The sequence below is a fragment of the Magallana gigas genome, chromosome 8 (genome assembly GCF_963853765.1).
Source record: "Magallana gigas chromosome 8, xbMagGiga1.1, whole genome shotgun sequence".
Taxonomy (NCBI): domain Eukaryota; kingdom Metazoa; phylum Mollusca; class Bivalvia; order Ostreida; family Ostreidae; genus Magallana; species Magallana gigas.
In genome coordinates this window covers 4,619,570-4,638,582 of record NC_088860.1, presented here as the reverse complement: position 1 = coordinate 4,638,582, position 19,013 = coordinate 4,619,570, and the positions used below count along the sequence as shown (strand labels likewise).

Genomic DNA, 19,013 nt, shown 5'->3' with positions numbered 1-19,013 from the left:
TTAAAAGTGAAGGATTTTATCTCATTTATTCATTTATTGCTCGCAACGAGAACGATCTAGTTTTTATCCCTTTTTATGCATGAACAGCAGTGAAGTTTTCATGGCTGTCAAAATAAAAACGAGAGTTATGTTCGGAACTTGTGCCAATCCCATTTGTAAATTATGTTCAATCATATCAATTAAAACGGCGCTACGTCATAGTGACTAACCAAAATAGCCATGACAAATTGAATCAATGACTATGACAATGAACTTTATTCTCAATAAACTGCGTTTACAGTGTAGAGAAAATATCTACAAAAATTACATTGTGAAGAAGGATTAGTACATGTACATTAACCAAGAGAGCTAACTCTCTCATTAATTGTATTTATAAATTCACAAATCTTGTTAAGTTGTTTTTTCTTTGATACATTAAACAATGCTTCAAATTTTAAAACATTTCGGTTTGATATATAATATTTTGGTAAATACATGTTTCTAGCATCAGTTATACAAAAATCAGAACGGTTAAACAAATAGTGGAATTCATCTCCAATTTCATTACAAATACATATTTTACAAGTTCTATTCTCTCTTGAAATATTGAACCATCTTCCTGTCGCAATAGGTAGTTTTGCGTTACGAGTTCTAAAAATACAGTATTTCTTCCATAGTTTTGTTGGCAAATTCAAAAAATATTCCTCAAAAGCCGATGATTTTTTAAACAGTCTGTAATTTATTCTTTTTGGTTAATTTTGGACATCACTATACCATGTTTGTTTTAACTAATCTAATAGTATGCTGCGAACTTTCATTTTTAACCAAGGAATATTAATAGAATTTTCTTGACATAAATAGGACAATCCACAATTGAAGAACCAAGTTAAATGTTAATGTTCATGTTGTCCAGTTTAGTTGGAATCAGGCTTGGGGTGAGTTACATTGTAAAGTAATGCATTATATTACCATTTTTCATGAATTAGGGCATTAAATTACCATTACCATTACTTCATTTCTTGAAGTAATGCATTACATTACCATTACATGAGTAAAGTAATGCATTACCATTACCATTACTTCGTGAAAAGTCAATAAGTTAAAAAAAAAGTAATTTAAAAGCTAAATAAAGGGTTTTTGTAGATGTTTCATAAATAAAACATGCTTAAACATAATGACAGGTTCATGTTCAATATCAGGTTCAAATTTAATTACTCATACAAGATTCCTGTTGCACTTGTAGTGCTCAAAGTAAGGTTGGTCCCGTAACATTTACATGCTAATTGTGGAGTTGCCAATCTCTATTATTTATGTCTCTGATTTTCGGAGAATGATTTTTAATGAACGGAGCGGTTGTATCGTAATTCGTGTAGGTGATGTTCGAGTTTACACAAAAAAGTAGTAAGTGGCGAACGGATTTATTTTTACCTATTAATTTTGCATGTATCGTTGCAATAAAATCGTGTCAGATAAGTCGGTCTAAAAAATCAAAATGGCGACCGTGACAAACCTTTTTATTGTTAGAGTACTTGGAATCTTACTGTAAAAAGAAATATTTCTAACGCCAGGTGCATGTGTTTGTTATTGGCATACAAATATTAACTTTGTTTGTTAAATCAGCAGTTTGAGAGTTTTCGAGGTTTTCATAAACCATGTATAACGGACACAGTCCGACTTGTGGATATTCTCTTGGATCACTAAATTGAATAAATCTAATGATTTAAATTATCTGCCTTGATATAGTTGTTTTGATTTTCCCGGTTAGTAGTAATTTTTAATTTTTTTCCTTAGGGTCTTATTTTACATAGAATACCGTTGTGTCAATTTTCTACAATTATGAAGGCCGGGTTGAGTAAAATTTAGGCAAAGTACAAAGTATCAGACAATTGCAAAAAAGCCGAATTAACATAGATTGAAGTAACTAATTCAAACTCATAATTTTTGGAAGCATATTCGAGGAAATCAAGTACACTTTCAAGACCCCGTCTTTCAGTACTCTCAGTACTTTGATTTACCATTGACCTTTAGATGCCAGTTTTTACAGTATTCAGAAAAAGTTTTCAAAAGGTATTGGAATTCTTCAGGGTTTTCAGACGATAAGATGGTATCATCAGCATACAATAGAACAAAAATACTTAAATAAAGATTAAGATCTTTTCTTAGATCTTCGCGATAACTATATTTTTTATCCCTTTTTATGCATGAACAGCAGTGAAGTTTACATGGCAGTCAAAATGAAAACGGGAGAGGGCGATCTACAGTTATGTACGGAACTTGTGCCAATCCCAATTGAAAATTATGTTCAATCATATCAATTAAAACGGCGCTACGTCATAGTCACAGACCAAAATAGCCATGACAAATTGACTCAGCAGATAAACGCAATACGAGATCAACAACATCCCTATTATGCAGCTTACAGTAAATTTGTGCAACTTCTACAGCTACATTAACAAAATTTATGTCATTCTAGAGTTTACTTTATTGCAATCTTTACACAGGCACGAGGAATCGTTTTTCGTTTCTTGAAAGTGGGGGGGGGGGGGGGCAGACTCATCGAAAAAATTCCTGACAAGCAAAAAAAAAATTTTTTTTACATGGTCCCATAAAAGGGGGGGGGGGCAACTCCATCTTCGATCAATTATTTGTAAGTATATTTAAGAAAAATATTTGCTTAGCAAAAAAGCCCCCCCCCCCCCCCCAATGCTATGCGCCTGTCATAAGAATAAAAACATGACAACATTTTAATTTACAGCGGTAGACTAATAAATACAGTACACACAAAATACATGTGATGATTGTGATCTTTATAACACGGCATTACACAGTAATTGAAAAAAGGTATGTCTATAATGCAAATAAAATTGACATATACATGTACCGTCCGGTATGAATTTAAACGTTTCTAATCTAAATTCAAATATTTTTCATATTTTTTGCAGTAATTAAAATTGTCATGAAAGCCTTGAAATAGTCAAGATAAACGCTTTGAATAAAAAAATTTAATCGCAGCTAGCAAAATGTCATTTAAAAACCCAGATAATGGTGCTTTGCGGCCAAATAAGTCATAAAATGAAATAATTGGGAAAATCGCCTTGAAGGTTTTTCCTTTCTTCGAAATGACAACAATGGCTAAAAGAAAACCTGAACAAGAAATGAAAATAGCCATTACTTGATCAGGGAAGTTTTTACAATAACCACGTGTCAACTTGATTGTTTTGTTGTTTTGTTTGGACTTCGAGGGTTTTTCTAAACAAACGACGCGGGTCTGCATTTTAACAAGTCAGGACAACTTTCCTTAACAAGTTTTTGTGCTTATGCGAATCTACATGTACATTACTTCCTCGTCACACACAATGAACACGGGTCTCGAGGGTCCAAGAATGTGGCGTAATTTGGGATAACAGACCCATTGTTTCCCGTTACTTCATATAGTGGTGTCCATGTCAAAACATGCTTCATGTCCAAACAAAGACATGTATGTAACAAACCGACTTAAACTGACTCGAACACCCAAAAACAGAGAGAGAGAGAGAGAGAGAGAGAGAGAGAGAGAGAGAGAGAGAGAGAGAGAGAGAGATTTTGATAATGAATTGGTGGAGATACATAAGCTTTAATGTTTTACCAGTTATTATTCCGATTTTAAAATAAATAACGGTTTACGAAACGTTAGACCACAAAGACTTTTCTAAATACCACAAAAGAGGTTCTCACCTATTACTAAATGTATCATCCAAATTTCACACAGAGCAATGCGCATATGATGGCGGCCTCAATAACTTGTCTTCTCCGATCGGCTATCTGAACATTTAAACGGAGATTTCATCGTTTGAGACCTGTCCTCTACCTGTTATTTTAAACATTGAACACGTAACCGGCTTCAATACTGCATTGATTGACAATTATCCGGCATTGGAATGTAGTCATTTAATAGGGTACTACGAATTTAACGGACATGCTTATGAGCAGCATGTTTGTACTGATCAAGGATTATTACTATAGAGTAGGTTTAAGACAATGGCGTTTGAGATGAAGTGATAGATATATATGCTCTAACCAAACTTTATATTTAAGCTCATTATTTAGATTAAACCTAGGTTTTAACATTTGGGCATGTAAGTGAAACTAATCTAGTTTTACCATCACTTGGGACCATCTTTTGATTGTTTTCAAATTAGAGACTTAGAAATTGAGCTAAAAGTTTTTAATCTTATTTCCCATTTTTTAATGTTTTGAATGGTTAATGTGGGTATTTTTAATGATTTTTCAAAATTTGAAAGTCATAAGCATAATACAGAGTTTGAAATTCTTGTTTTGTAAACAAAGCTCGAGCCTTGTTATTGTTTATAAGTGTTTTATCGGCATACGTTTTTGGGAGTTGATTTTAATTAACTCTGCTATGCAGTTACTCTGGCAAACCGAAAGTGAAACGGTGTTTGGACCTATAAGCACAAATCATCACCGCTCACAAGACTTAGTTCTCGAAAATAATCGATAAATTCGCTGTAATGAATTCTGAAGCACTGTTTTCAAGGAAACTTATTTATAAATACCTTTTAAATAGTCAGATTTTAAATGATAGGAACAATTTAGATATTTTTTGTTGTGGTATGTATTCCTACGCTAGAGTTTACTATAGTCTCGTTCAACCAGACGATTGGTGGTTTCCGTTGTTATATAGTGCCTTTTCCCCCTAGCCATCTTTCCCCCCGGAAAAATGGCTATATATCAGTTCTTCCCCCCGGAAAAATGGCTATATAGCAGTTTTTCCCCCAAGGAAAGCTGACTATATAGTGGGCTTTCCCCCTTTTTATAGCCAGATTACCCCCACGGAAAACCTACTATATAGTGGATTTTCCCCCTTTTTTTACATTCCGGCCATGTATATGGTGGACCATTCGTGGCAATAATTTGCAATAATTGATATGATAATAATTTCTCATAAAAAGGGATAATACTAGCATTTATTAATACATGGAATAAAATAGTATCTCATGGGTTTTTTAACCCCAAATATGAACTAAGGCACGCGCCTCCATAACATTCATGTGTCATCATTGTTTTATTTCACCTGTTTTTACACCTTTTTGGAACACCTTTTACGCGGATTTCGGAATACCTCGAATCTTTTTCATCTAATCGATGCTTATCTACAGTTTCGACTTTGCCGTTAAGAACACGTGAGAACACATTTGAGTACGCTGGTTTGGAACATTAATTTTCCAATGTATTACCATCTCTGTATAAGCATCTCCGAGGGAACTAACTGTACAATCTTGACTTAATTTTGTAGAGGAAGGGAATAAAAAGTGGAAATGTATTACTCCCTTCGTCCAAAAGGCTATCAATTTTAAATTAATACCGTTCGAATTGACGATCTTAAAAACAATTATATATTTCTTCTTCTAAATATCAAACGGGAGACAGGGTGCAATGATATGATGAGAACTGAAATGTCTTAGTTTTATTTTGATTGATGGGGTTCTAAATCATGGGTAAGGGGTATTTTAATGGATTATGTATTAAAAGCATGTGAAAAGTTAGTGTTTACAATTTTGTTTTAAAGTTACGCATATTCATATTTTTTAGCACATTTTTTACGAAACGCGAAATTTTATGATGTAAACATTTTGTTTAAAAAAAGGAAATGTCTTCACTACCAGAACAATGTCCATAGGCGTCGGAACCGGGGGGGGGGGGGGCTAGGGGGGGCTTAGCCCCCCCACTTTTTTTGCAAAGTTATACCTAACCATTAGAAACATAGCATGATAGAGGGTTCAGCCCCCCCCCCCCCCCCCCCACTTTTTCTCACAGGAAAGATTATTGTTCCTAAATTTACCTTGAAAGATTGAGAAGTTGGATTCAGAAGCATACTACCCCCCATATTTTTGCAATAAAGATTTACTTGTGTACCATATTATTTCTTCGAACAATGAAACAAGGGTAATTAAAAAAAACAAAAAAACCAAAAAACCAACACATCTTTTGTGATGAGCTGACTTATTTTTTTTTTAAATATAAGCTTGGTCTTCTAATCAACTAACAAGTTAAAAAAGTCGTATACATGTATGCGCTTAGGTTGGTTATTTATTTTTGATTTTCGGTTGCTCCTTTTATGAATAAAAGTTTATTGATTTATTTATCTAGTTATTTATTATATCATTAGATATCTTATGAATTGATTAAATGTTTTGAAGAATAATGAATTTACCTGCGTACCTTTTTAAAAAAGATTTGTTCGTAAACTTTGGACTATATATGATATGGGCGCCTTAGATGGCCCCCTAAAATGAACATCATCGTTTTACTTCAATTCTTTTTTTCTTTGTACAGATATATATGTGATGTTTATACATAATGTTCATTTTGATTCAAGTGCTCACATATAAGAAATATGACATCGTAAAGACAACCTTTTCCCGCCATTTTTGCAATTTTAGCATAAAACAGCTTGTTTTCAAGCAGTTTTTCTTTCAGAAAACATAGAGCGCATGCTTGAACAAACAAAATATTTTAATCAGAGATATATATAGCCAAGACTAATAAGTAACAAAAAAATATCTTTGTTCAAGCATGCACTGTATATTTCCCATTCGTAAACGGATAAGAAAAATGTCAATTTTTGACCGATTTTGATTGAATTGTAGTAATAGCGTTACTTCTGACGTCATATACTCCAAGTGAGTGCAAATAAATCAAATGAATAGGTAAAAAATATATTTTAAATCAACTCTTGTAAAAAATAACATAACATTTTACTGTACCCGAAACACTTTAAAAAATTGCGAATTATGGGGGCCAAATTTAAATCATATTATATATAGTTCTTAAAAAAGAAAAGCAGAATCGTAATTTTCAATCATTTTGATAAGGAAATATATGAGCGATTGTGTATTTTTAAATGATGTTTTTACTTTTAAATGACCGTAAAAATATGTTCATGTGGTCATCTTTAGTTTTTGAGATATGGGGCCCTAAAAAATACATTTTCTTTATAATTGGATTTCAAACATCGGGCTCGACAACAAAGGCCCCTACCCTGCATGGCGGCTAAAATTTTCAGTGTCATCTACTAGTGGTATAACACTATCGCTGTGAAAATATGGTTAAGTGGTCATTTCTAGAATATGAGATTCGGATCCCCACTTATAGAACACTATTCAATCATTATAATGGGGTTTTAAACATCGGCCCTGAAACATCAATGGCCCCTACCCTGAGGGCTAAAATTTTCAGAGTCATCTACAAGTGGTAAACCACTGCCACTATGAAAATATGGTGATATGGTCATCTCTAGTTGATGGGACATTGGACCCTTAAGAATATGCACTATAATCATTATAATAGGATTTTAAAAATCGGGCTCTGAAACATTGGAAACAAAATCTCTTTAAAACAGGTTTAGCCTGGATGAAATTTTCAAAAACAGACAGACAGTCTGATAGATTTATCAAAAAATTCTTAAAACAGTCTCGCTTAGTACAATTTCAGAACACAGAATTATGCAGATAAGTGTATAACTTGTAAAACCAAGTATTTTTTTTTTCAATTAATTACCTAAATTAAGTTTTATGTGTAATTCCATTACACACATGTTCAATTTTCAGCATAGTCTATAAAAATAATAAATCTGCAAAACGAAACTTAGCCTTTATAGATGAATGCAGTTGTACGTGTATGCAACCTGGGAGTGTAGAAACATTAATTTTAATCCTTACTGGATTTCCATCAATATTTTTTATAAAATCTGAACCAAAAACGTGAGGGAGAAACCCTACTATGGGGGAAAAGCTACTATATAGTAGCTTTTCCCCCAAGGGGGAAAGGCTACTATATAGTAGGTTTTCCGGGGGGAGAAGCTACTATGGGGGAAAAACTACTATACAACACCGTAAATCTTCGACAAGCAGAGAATCTCTCTTGCTTGTCGGAAATTAACGGAGACAGCCGAGCATCTGGTTGAACGAAACTTGAGTTCAATATTGTTTGGATCCATACAATTTTTCAGAAATATTTCGATGACTGATACGTACCTTGATGGAATAAATAGTATCTTTAATATTACACATGATCATTCATATACATGGGGGTTTTCTCGAAATGTGTGTAATTCAAATACATATAAGAAACTACTTGCCATACAAAATAGCGTATCGTTGATTCTAAAATATATAATAATCGATAAAATCAACTCCCGTCAGTATTTCAATACTTTGATTATCATATGTTGCCTTCTTTTGTTGATGATATTATCTAAGAACACATTGAGGCAGTTCATCTTGTTTGCCACAAGTCATTTTGTCAAAGAAACGGTAATTCCATACTTTAGATTATCTGTAGACAAATATTAGACTCTAGCTTTGTTTACATAACAATGAATTCTTACCTCTGTACCCCTCTTACAACTTGACTTCTAACATTCAAATTTGGCCAGTAATTCAAAATGTGCAAGTAAACCATTTTATACATAAAATATCGAGAGAGAAAAAAATGATCTAAAATCGTCACTTTAATCTGTTTACGCACTTTACTTGTCCAGTGCATGGTGCGATGTTTTTCTTTAATATTTCTTGACTGGCTTGAAGTGGTAGTAGAGTGGTTATCGCAGATATGTAACACGTGTGAACAATGTATATATAGTGTCTGTTTGGAAGGGTAACAGTTGAAATTGACACCCCAATAAAACCATTGGTTAAAATTTTCGAGGGGTGTCAAATTCAACTGTTACCCTTCCAACAGGCACTATTTATTGCTTTTATGTAGAAATGACGTGAATTCTACGTCGAACCGTACGCGCATAATTTACGCGCATGTAACAATTAGTTGTGTTACCCGTTGGCAAGTCTGTTGCTAACGCTGGGGGTAATCGAACGGACTATCAACTGCGTCTTAACCAATCTGATTTAAGTATTTTACATGAAAGTTTAATATTATCAGATAAGAATAGCTTTGCCTCCTTTAATATGACACGCAAAAGTCACAAAAGTTAGCTAAACTTAGTTAAACAGTCGATCGATAGACGAGATTATTCGGTTCTAAGCTATGTTGTTTGCGGACAGAAAACTTAACGCTGTTAATTTCTGTTTCATATCTTAAAACCATAGTTATAACGAGACTATCTGTTTCAGAAGTGTTAAATATAATTAAAACAGAAATTAAGCAATTGCGATTGGAAAACAAAGTTTATCTGATATACTTTCAAGATTTGTGAAACTATGATTAACAACTTAATTATATAGTTAACGGATGTGAAGTATAATTTACAGATGTGAATCTATATTGATCAGCAAACTCGTTTAAATATGGTTTTACAGATGAAAGCTATAGATAACGAATCGTTAACTATAGTTTGCAGTTCGTAAGCTATAGAAAACGCTCGATTAGCCTTCGGCGTGGCATGCGTTACCACATGCATAAGTCAGTAGAAACAGATAATATAACTTTCACCCAACATTTTAAAATAAATATCTTTTATCTCTATACTATTCCTGTTCGCAAAAATAATCAAACTCAGCTTTCAGAACATATAATACGGTAGTGTACTACCATTTGTAAATGTTCTCATAATGTTCATTTGTTTTACAAATATTCAAAATCATACCAGAAGATATATAATTTTAAATTGATCATACCATTGAAACCTGCGTTGCAAAAGGTTTATGAATCTAGAAACATCCGGTAACATACTCGTCCATTTCTCGGCAGGAAACTTTATCATTTTTTTAATTTTTGCTCATGGACTTAAGCGGCGTTTCCGTCTTCCTATTTTCTCGTATCAGGAGTGATCATGTTGTGAACCAAAATCCAAATTAATAAAAGTGCACCGAGTCAACAAACCCGGAATCAGAAAATTAGAAAAATTAATTTCCTCTGCTGATTAACACCTTCAAGGAATCTGTGTTTGTGATTGAAAGGAACATGTAATGTCTCATTGTTTGTCTGTCTGTCCGTCCCTGTGTCTGTCTGTCTGTCCGTCTGTCTTCATGAAATAAGACATTGTTCGAATTTGAATCTTTTGAATATACAACATTAATAACCTTATGGTTGCTTTAGTGAAAGGGAAAGTCATATGCCAATGTAAGGAAAGAGTCAAGTTAATGGATAATGGTAAAAAATGCCCCCTATATGACAGCGTGTTTGGTCAGCGTTTCTCGCTCAATGATTTTTAATCAACACACCAAATGCGCTATTTATAAGTCTGACATAGTTAGAAAATAGTGAAATAAAATCAAGTTTCATTTAGAGAGCAAGGTTTTATGCATACAGTTTATATTACCATGGTGTTTTGACATTGTTTTTTTTTTTTTTTTTACTTTATTCATAACCTGATCGTTGTAATAGCTGTGTGTTCTTTATCATACTTCCCCTTTTATGTATATTGAATTCACTCTAACACAGTTTAGTTAACCGCACCCTCCGGAGGCCATCTTCTTTGTATGATTCTAATGGTCTAGAACAATCAACCAAGCATGAAAATTTACCGGGCTCTCCAATACTCTTGACTTTATTTTATCATATAAGTAATCTGTTACAATCCGGTTTTTTAATGACCGTCCGATGATATTCTTCTGATTTAAATAAATGTACATGCATGTGTCCAGAGCGCTTAAATCCAGATTTCATTATGACAACACATTGCATATGTGCCTCTTACACGTACTTACGTACTTTATAAGATGAGGACGTATTCCCTGCAATACTCCTTGTCAAGTTACTAATATGTGTTTAGACGTGACTTGAATATTTTCTTTCTTTATCTATTAATATATTAAAACATCTTAGTTTTCGATACACTTACCTGTCATGGAAAACTTCATTTTTATGCAGAGTTTTCAGTTAAACCCCAAATACCCTTTATGTTTCACCGAACTCAATTAAACTAGCACAGACATGCTCCATAGGAGGATGATATCACCTACCAGTTGCTGATGAAATAAGTCCCGACACGATCTCGGTTTATGATCCAATAACTCAATGGTCGCGCGTACATCTAGTAAGTTATACACAATCCAGGAAGCTTGCTGTCAGCTGGTTACACAAAATGTCCGGCGACTAAACAAAATATTACACATCTAAGTGACCATGTACACCCAAGAGAGTGGTAATAAAAATTGACGAATGTCAAATTTGTTCTAGATAAGGTTTATAATATGCCACTCGTTTTAAATATACATGTTAAGTGGATACAGGATAGGGTACAACGAAGAGTGGGGAAGTAAGGCAATAGAAAACTAAAAACTATGTCCCTGGCATCTAACATCTGTGTGTTAGTGGTATTAAATCAGTGTATAAAGCTCAGCATACCTTTAAATCGATATTCGTATCAAACTATAACTACATATCTACCTTATTATCATACAATTTAAACCCGTTGAGATGGAAACTTTATTAGCAAGATTCAGTAATTGTGAAGTTTGTGGTAAATGTATCCTCAATCCTGCTATGACAGATACTCGTCAAGTGAGTCATAGGTTCAACCCTAGAGATCAACAACACAAGTACAAACGGAATACAACTAAAGTACTATAGAAACTGAGTATGCCGAATACAACAAACAAAGAATACGGGAAGTTTCCAATTGAATTAAGTTTACACCCGTAACATTTCATTTACTCTCTGTAAATAAGGAAATGAACATGGGCACCTGTTATAAGTCACTGTACGCTGTATCTCATTTATTTGAATGCATGCGTGTTCCCTGAATATTTTGTTTGGTTGTTTGTTCATAAATTGTTTTTTTTAAATCTGTCGTCATTTCATGAAATTGTGCCACTATGACATCTAGTTGTCATAATAACAGAGTCCCGCGTGAGTACTGATAGAGACAAATTATGCAATTGATATGTTCAATTTTGCAAAACCAAACGTGTGCAGATAAAAAAAGGTGTGCTAACAATAAAGAGAACTGACTCTCACTCTCCATGGTTTACTCAGTGGTATTGACAACTCTCGAATTTGTTCCCATAAATATATTGTAGTCTTATTGATAACATGATTAATAATATAAAGTGTAAATTGTAACCGGGGAAGTACTTAGAAACACGCTATCAATGTTGGTTTATACTGCTATAAAAACCGCGTTTATAAATATGTTATGTTATGGGATTATTATTATTGTTTTTTTGCATAATTGTGTCCCTTATATCGCGTATGAACCAAGAGAGAACGCATTTTATTCTCCTTATCGATAATTACTCGTGGCCACTTAGTTACTGTATCGTTATCATCTGTCAATACGTTTAACGGAAGGAAGAGCCAATTTTTCCAAATATGGAAGTTACTACAAACATTTAGATCCTGACGTTATTTTGTGGATTTTACTAAATATTTATCAAACGGCCACGAAGATAGTCCACAAAAAATTAACTATTAAATTAAACAAAAACCCACAACATTATATTTCAACAGCAAATATAAACATTATTATTATGCATGGCATTTGAACAATAAACATGACACAAGAAATCATATCTTAATCGAATACTTGTATGTAAATGTTGTGGGTTCAAATCGACCCCCTCCCTCGAATATGAATGAATATCGTTATATTATCGTATATACAGTAATTTACAGACGTCAAGGTTGATAAAGTATATCGAAAGCATGCCTCTGTTAAACCCTTTTCTGCCAGAAATAGGGACATAAATTGTGGTAGTATTTCTTGTAATATAATACATAATTAATTAAGTTTTATCCCGCTTGGTTATCCCGAGTAACCAAGTTTAAATTTAAATGGAGGCAAAGTAATTGTAAATTACACATAAAAGTAAATATTTTAAGGATGTGATAAACCATTTACAAAAAAATTTAAAAACCATAAAATCTTCAAGCTTATGATTTTAATAACTTTACATCTAATTTCACGATTAAATACAATGTTCTGATAACATAGATCAGTAAACAAAAACTTAAAAGCACAATACGTTCAACGATTTTTAAAAAGATTAGATAAGAACTTGTAAATTTAATGTAAATTGTCAGTTTAAAAAAAATGAACTGTTTTTGTTGCTTCAGATGTACATGTATACCTCCACTGCATCAGAAGAGTAAGTCATACATCGCAATAGGCCTACGCTGTTATTTATCGCTTTATTGAACGAAATTCAATTGATAGAAAACGCGTAATCAAGGAAAATAATGATAACAGGAATTCAGTTGTCGGAAAAACATCAATAAAATAAATACAAACCGTAAACATGATGGAGTTAGGCGGAATTAATGTCAAAAGTATGCCGTATATTTGATATACATTGCTAAGGGTAAAAGTTGTGTTGTGGTGATATGCAATGAAGAAACTGTATTTGACGATTTTTGGTCAGAGAGGAGACGCGGGTCGAGTAACTTCATTGTAAATATGCCTCGGACCCCCCCCCCCCCCCCCCGGAACTCAAATAACCGCCCCCCCCCCCCCCCCCCCGAAATATTTTTTTGATCCGCGCATGAAATGGAACTAAGTTCATACGTCGATAAAATGATTTTTTTAATACATAAAGAAGATGTTTGTCATGAATATCTTGGCACATAGAGCGACACTGTTTAAAAATACATGTATATCTTTTAATAATCCTCATACTTATATATTACATGTTGATATACCCAAATAATAAATAATTTCGTATTGTAAGAGAAAAAAATAACTTCTCATTTTATTCACGGCGGGCTTCTTATCTCCTGTTGACATAAATTAAAAGTGCACTGAATCTTGAAATTATAAAAATGAATGTGATATGCAAGTAATTCTAAATGTTAAACAAGAGGCCTATGGGCCACATTGCTCACCTGTCAACAATTGAAATCATAAAATCAGCTTTACGGAGTCATTTACAAAAAATATGGACAATGTAACTAGCATAACAGATCCTGTATCAATTTTTCCCTGGATATTTTCTTTATCATTGATCCCTTTTTGTCACAGTATTTCAGTCATTTCACTTATTGAACACTGCAGTTCTCAGTAGATCTAAATCAAACGGGATATAAATATAAATAGCCAATTTGTGAAGCCAAAGAAGTATCCAGGGGCCAAAGTCTAAACAATTCTAAAGAACCAACAATATGTCAAAAAGCTTGACAGAAGGAAAACCATATACAATATATTATAACATTTGAGTTTTGGTGAATTTAAAATGTTTTCCTTTGTAAAATTGGACCCCCTAATGTAACCCCACCCTACTCCTAAAAAATATGACTTTGACGAATTTGAATCTACACTACCTAAGGTTGCTTCACTAATGTTGCACCTTGTCTAAGAAATTTTTTTTTTGGAAAAAGATTTTTCTCTATATATTCCTCTGTAAAAATTTAACCCCTCCCCGTTGTGCCCCCACCCTTACCCCAAGGATCATAATTTGAACAAACTTAATTTACCCTACCGGATGATTTTTCACACAAGTTACAGCTATTCTGGCCAATCATGTGTCTGAGTAGAAGATTTGAAAAAAAAAACTTCTATATATATTCCTATGTAAAACTTCCACCCCCCATCGTGGCCCCACCTTACCCCCGGGGACCATGATTTGAACAAACTTGAATCTACACTATCTGAGGATGCTTCCACACAAGTTCCAGCTTTTCTGGCCAAATGATTTTTGAGAAGAAGATTTTTGAAAAATATCACCAAATTTCCAATAAATCCTAATTATTTCCCCTTAATAAAGGGCGTGACACTTTATTTTTATAAACTTTAATCCCCTTTACCCAATGATGCTTTGTGCCAAGTTTGTTTGAAATTGGCCCAGTAGTTAAGGAGAAGAAGTAGAAAATGTTAAAAGTTTACAGACAGACAGACGGACGAACGAACAGACGCCGGACAAAAAGTGATCAGAAAAGCTCACTTGAGCTTTCAGCTCAGGTGAGGTAAAAACGTCAGAAAAAATGTAATTACCTTATTTTACGAATAACATAGGACAACTCTGTTGTTCAAATCCTTCCCGTTTTTTTGGACCAATGCAGTTTTGAAAATTTGACTTTAATTTAATAGCAATGATATTTGATTTATGTTTTCAAGTTAATGTTGCAATCAAAAAATAAATGAAAGGAAATATATTCAGTTGTTATGCGAAGTTTTGCTTAACAGTCATGCTTCAACAGACCTGGAATATACGAAGTTCGTGTTTGAAAAATTAATTTCTTTTCAGGATGAAATATGATCAAATATATTCAGTACTTACATAAAAGTTTAAAATATACATGTATCTACGTGTTGAAAAAAAAAGATAAAGTTATCATAATGTAACAAAATTTATAAGGAACTATTTTCATACACATGTACAGCAATTGGTTCATGTGTTGCAATTCGAATGTTTTATAGGTGGCTATAAAATAAAACAAATAAGTCAAACAATAACTTTGCACTGAAAAAGGAGTTGCCCATCCCTTAGCACAATCTTGTTTAAATAGGTGAAAATGCATGCACATATAAAGAAAGAAACAAGCAAGCGAGGACTTGAATAACAATCCACTACAGATTTAAAGTAAACTAAAAGCTGTGAATTTAAACTTTAATAGACATTAATGTATACACGTATATTCTGTAGCTTCCACAATAACCTACGTGCATGTTAGGAGGGACCGGTTCTTGTCTTTTCATTGAAATATTGAGAAAAAAAACAACAACACGTTTTAGGGGGCTATGAGAGGTTAATAGTCACAAATTGTTAAAAGTAGAATTTATCCTAACTATTGGACCCTATTTACCTCCTTTCATGTCCAGCGCAAACAGTAACTCGTTCAAAGCATGCTTAATTTACATGTATTTGTATCAGACCAGGATCCCACTAGAAGTTAAACCACTGAAAGACCACGTATACACCACTGGGGCCCGTTTCTCAAAAAGGCCTACGTCCAGGCGTAAGCTTAGTCCGGACTAAATCAAGGACTAAACCTCAAAACCAGACTAAGTTGCGTTTCACAAAAAGGCGGAAACTTAGTCGGGACTAAATTCGGGTTTAAATCTACGCCTGCTAATGGGTAGGCGTAAGTCCTTCGTCTATGCACAAAAATGGCGAGTGTTTTGTTTCTAAGGCAAAATGTACGGAGAATTTTATTTTTTGGTTTGTTTTATGTGTTATTAAAGAAAACATTCACATTTATTTAAATATTTGTACATGTACATATAACTTTAGAAAATACCTTTTGTTTCTATTTCTAAATAAATTAAGATTAAATCAATTTGATAAATAATGGGCTCACCTCATTAAACGTATGTAATATACATTACTACTCGTAATGAAATTTACCTAAAGTGTGAAGAATGGGTATACCCCGATAAATGATATAAACACAATAATTAAAAAGATGCTTTATTTCTAAATTAAACATGTATTCCCCAACAAGATAGATGCATATAAGTACGAATATATTATTGATTTTTTTAATCAATACTCAGTAAGCATGTACTAGAATTTAATGTTTTTAATCAAATTTGAACCAGTGAAACGAAACTGATTTCAAAATTATGAATAGGAGCAACTCAAACCGTTTACATTTGTAATTTGTCCTTGTGTGTGGTTGTTTGTTCTTTACCTATACATGTATTACTGAAAACTTTACAACACGTATGCATTCTCATTTTCATTTTTTTACTCCTAGTATCTTTACAAAACCGTATGAAAGCTACATGTATTTTGGAATGTTTATGAACTCGCATATATTTAGATACAATCAATTTTTGTTTGTTAAAATATTACATAAAAATATGTTTTAGAAGCGTGCAGAGTGTGCATCAATTTTAGATCTGTTGACAAGCGTTTGTCAAGGTTATCGAATATTATAAAATTTTACATGCACACCTTGAATTTTTGGAAATCAAATTCATTAATCTTATTAATTCTAGGATGAAGTGATCATTTGCGTTCATATTTAACATCGATCGTAATTCTATTAAAATTATATGGGGCACATGTACATGTACTATCAATGATCTTCGTGCATATTCATATGCATTGTTTATTTGTACTCATATAATTGAATGGATCTTTAATTACTTGAATTCATGATAGTTTTGTTTCATCATATTTAAAATGTACGTATATCAAGGGATTTTTTTTTAATTTCGAAGTTGTCGACTTGCAATACAAAAGCGTTTTTACAACAGTGTGCATTATTTACAAATTTAACTAGCTTGCATTTTTGTCATACTTATTATATAACCAATTGTATACACCCCCACCCCAATAACTCAAAGCAAATAGGGAAAAAAGTAAAACTCACATGCACTTGTTAAAACCGCAAAGATGCAAAATGTCTTATCCGGAAGGGGGTAGGGGATTTTTCGATGCCTTTTCCATTAAACTTGTAAAAACCTTTTATTTATAAAACTTTCCTTAAATAGAAAGGGTGTTCTTAGATAACTGCTTTTATATCTTTATTTTAATCAAGATACTGTATACAGGGTTATTTTGGTCGCGTGTAATTTCCGTCCTTCTACACTTGCAAACAGTTTCACTCTGTCGTGACTTCGCCCTGTCACAGCTGTTACTTAAGTTACTTAATATTAGATATTGAAAATCAACATAAATTCGCCCGCTGACAACGAGGGTGAAATGATTGAAAATTAAACAGGGCGAATTATTCCCTGTTTATGGTGTATATTACTTTCAATCTACCCCCCCCCCCCCCGAAAAAAAAACCCAAAACAAAACAATCGATCGATTAAACCAAAATACAGGAAAGGGAGATGGGGAGACCTCGGCCTCAAATGTTGATAATTCCTGTCTTGTTAATTGTTGACTATTAATATCTTTCGAAACTATTATCATTTGAATCGCAGAAAATCAAGAATCGTTTCCATGTCATTGACTACATTCTTTCAATATTGGAACAGAGGATGGACAAGGTTCATGTAATATTATTTATACAAAAGATATTTTCGATTTCAGTTGGTTGCTGTTGGTTACTCATTGTCATATTATTTTCTATAAATAATATAGTGAATTGATAAAAAAGAATCAAGCCTTATCCCAGCATCTGAAAATGTCTAAAGATCTACAGTGTCTATGAAGCATACTTCTTATTCTGCAGACGTATTGGGGCATATCCACTGTACATTGTCCCTGTATTCTATAAATATTTGAAGTTTACACTAACATTGAAGTTAATTTCTATGTATTGTTTCGTTCAATTAATATGTAAGATTGTGCCTCAATATCATCTACAATGCATTTAATTGTCACATATTTGGTTTCTGAAACCTCTTATATATGACGCTTTCATATCAACTGTTTTTCTCTAACATTTCATTATGTTAAGAAGTGTATAGGCATTTGTTCTACTTTTATTAATATAAAATGTCATGAACAGCTTGAACTATGCACATTCAGTGGTATAACATGCGTACTTTCGGGTACTACATGTATTATGAATTGGAAAATTGATCCACCACATATAATCATAGCCTCAAAGCAAAACAAAATACGATATGCGCATGCTTAGTACTCAGCGGAGATGTCTAAGTTCTTAAACATTTAAACCGTAACTTACGCATCTTTCAGAAACGCAACTTAGACCCGACTAAATATTGGCGTAACTTTGTTAGTCGGACTAACTTAGGCCCAAATTTACGCCTTTTTGAGAAACGGGCCCCTGGAGTAGTTTGTCAGTTTGTGTCTACGATAAATTAACAGATTGATTGGTGTACTTATAACACGAAGTATTTGCAATAAATCTCCGACCACGGTTTCGTTTGTATCACTTTGTCCGAATTCTTCATTTTTGTTTTTCATGTTTCATGTAATGGGGTATAAATTCGGTGTGTGCGAAACTATAGAAACATGTTGCAACAGACAATGAACACAGGGGTACGTGTACAGAGGGACAGTCTTGGACTATTTTTGTATTATATTTTACTTGCTGTAAAGTATTTTTTCTAGGAAAAAAACCCAAAAGAAAATCTGTCAATGCGACAGCAAACCAGGTTTTCTTAGTATGAACTGTGTCCATAATCAACGTTAAGCCTAAATTGGTAAACACTTGGTCTACCTATCCAAAGAAACAAAGTACTCTATATGCAATATTTAGCAAAATAAATGAGTTCA

At 33.2% G+C, this 19,013-nt stretch overlaps 1 protein-coding gene across 5 annotated transcripts in view; it reads right to left on the bottom strand.

Moving 5' to 3' along the window:
• The window catches only part of LOC105330586 (prominin-1-A), a 62,650-nt gene extending 46,953 nt beyond the window's left edge, over window positions 1–15,697 (bottom strand). For 2 of the 5 annotated variants that reach the window (XM_066069576.1, XM_066069572.1), the window contains exon 1: window positions 10,899–11,159. The gene's annotated coding sequence lies outside the window, so the exon portion shown is untranslated. Of the gene's footprint in view, window positions 1–3,693; window positions 3,867–10,777; window positions 11,160–15,675 lie in introns of those variants that run through there. The other 3 variants (XM_066069577.1, XM_066069575.1, XM_034473065.2) reach the window with 3 other exon arrangements.
• Window positions 15,698–19,013: the final 3,316 nt, after the last annotated feature.